Source organism: Octopus bimaculoides, chromosome 19 (genome assembly GCF_001194135.2).
Source record: "Octopus bimaculoides isolate UCB-OBI-ISO-001 chromosome 19, ASM119413v2, whole genome shotgun sequence".
Classification (NCBI taxonomy): Eukaryota; Metazoa; Mollusca; class Cephalopoda; order Octopoda; family Octopodidae; genus Octopus; species Octopus bimaculoides.
In genome coordinates this window covers 5,638,175-5,640,089 of record NC_068999.1, presented here as the reverse complement: position 1 = coordinate 5,640,089, position 1,915 = coordinate 5,638,175, and the positions used below count along the sequence as shown (strand labels likewise).

Genomic DNA, 1,915 nt, shown 5'->3' with positions numbered 1-1,915 from the left:
ATATATATATATGCATGTATATATGTGTATGCTTATATATATATATATATATATATATATTCATAGTAGTAATACTAACACTGTATATACACCACTCAAACATTTATTGCAGATTATGTATTTATTCAAACATTTCATTATTCAAACATTTCATGTAACTTTCATTATGATTGATCCTTGACCATTCATAATAATAGCAGGAATTTGGAATCATTATTTGCAAACGGAAGCCATAAGGATTACTATTTCTTTGACATAGAAGTAAGAGAAGTGATTGAAGCCATGTTTAAAAATATATGTATGTATACGAGTGATGTTACATATATAATAAAGAGGAATGGAGAATTATACATCTTCAGAATTTTCTTATTACTTTATTATTCTCATTAAATTCCAATCCGACACGTGTTTCTGTTGGCTAAGTGTCCTAATGTCTTTGGTGTAGTATTTATGTACATTCCGTTTGACTTAGATGAAAGCAGGATACTTAACCAGCAGAAACATGTGTCGGATTGGAATTTAATGTGAGTAATACTGTAATAGAAACATTCTGAACATGTATACTTTTCCATTCTTCTTTACGATGTCTTGATTAAATATGCTGGGTATTCTGTATGAAATACATTGAAGCGAACTCAGGAATTTACATATCGAGTCAAGTAACGTTTAATTGTTTATCTTAAATAATTATGTAAGTTCCCTATCATTCGATGTGGTTAACCAGATCTGGATTATACCGGAGTGCTAATAAAGTACCGGTTCGGATTCCAAATCTCTATTCCTTTACTTTATATGAAGTATATGTAATGCATATCTATGTATACACATATGCATGTATATATATACATATAAAAACTGCAATATATTATATCCGATTCTGTCACTGTTCCGCCTTAAAGACAACAATAATATGCCACGCATTTTTGTGTTTGCTTTTGTTTTTTGTTTTTTTGTTTTTTGTTTTTTTTGGTTAGGTTTGATTTGGTTTGGCTTTAGAAATATACGCATCAGTCTAAAACCTTGATGGAAAGAGAAAAAAACGATAAACTATTTGCTACACGAAAAACCTTTACCACCGGTCTAAGTTTACCAGAACCAAAGCAATGAGCATATAAAAATATATAGCAGGTTTAGCTGTCATACTATTTATATGTGTGTATGAGTATATTCATATATGTATTTATATGCGTGTGTGTGTGTGTGTGTGTGTGTGAGTATTTATATCCTCATCTATTTTCTCACATCATTCATTTCTGTAGAAGGTCGTAGGCTCGAAACGTCAAAGACTTCTTCCATTTTTCCTGAGCGTCAAACTGATACACCTTGTTTGTTGTTCTTTCACCTGTCTCTGCTTTTGTATATTTTTGTACACTTTTAAACCATATATATGTACTCATAGATATATGTGCGTGTGTGTATGTATATATGTATACATACATACAAATAAATAAATATATATATATATATATATATATATATATATATATATATATATATATATATATATATATATACATGAAAGTCTTCAGTGCAGTCTCCGTATGACGGACAAGCGTTCAGCTTTTGCCGACCGACCTGCACGAATGATTCGTTTATAGTGATCAAATTAATGAAATGCATGTGGTGTACATTAACTCACTTCTCTCCATCAAATCGGCGTTGTCTGAACAGGTGTACAGGTGTATACCACGCGTCAGGTGTCGAAGCAACGTGAGAGGAAGTGTTTTGCTTTGCTCATTGTCAGAGCAACGTGAGGTGAAGTGTTTTTCTCAAAAACACAACGCACTACCTGGTCTAGGAATTGAACTCACCATCTAGCGATCTTGCGTGCAACACCCTAACCACTAGGCCATGCGCCCTAATAGATATAGATATATATGTATATGTATATATATATATATATATATATATATAT

The 1,915-nt window shown here is 31.5% G+C and overlaps 2 protein-coding genes across 2 annotated transcripts in view; one reads left to right on the top strand and one right to left on the bottom strand.

Moving 5' to 3' along the window:
* LOC106881045 (phospholipid-transporting ATPase IF) overlaps window positions 1–1,915 on the top strand; it is a 153,316-nt gene that overhangs the window by 16,893 nt on the left and 134,508 nt on the right. The gene's annotated exons all lie outside the window — the stretch shown is intronic.
* The window catches only part of LOC106869569 (uncharacterized), a 116,125-nt gene that overhangs the window by 110,066 nt on the left and 4,144 nt on the right, over window positions 1–1,915 (bottom strand). The gene's annotated exons all lie outside the window — the stretch shown is intronic.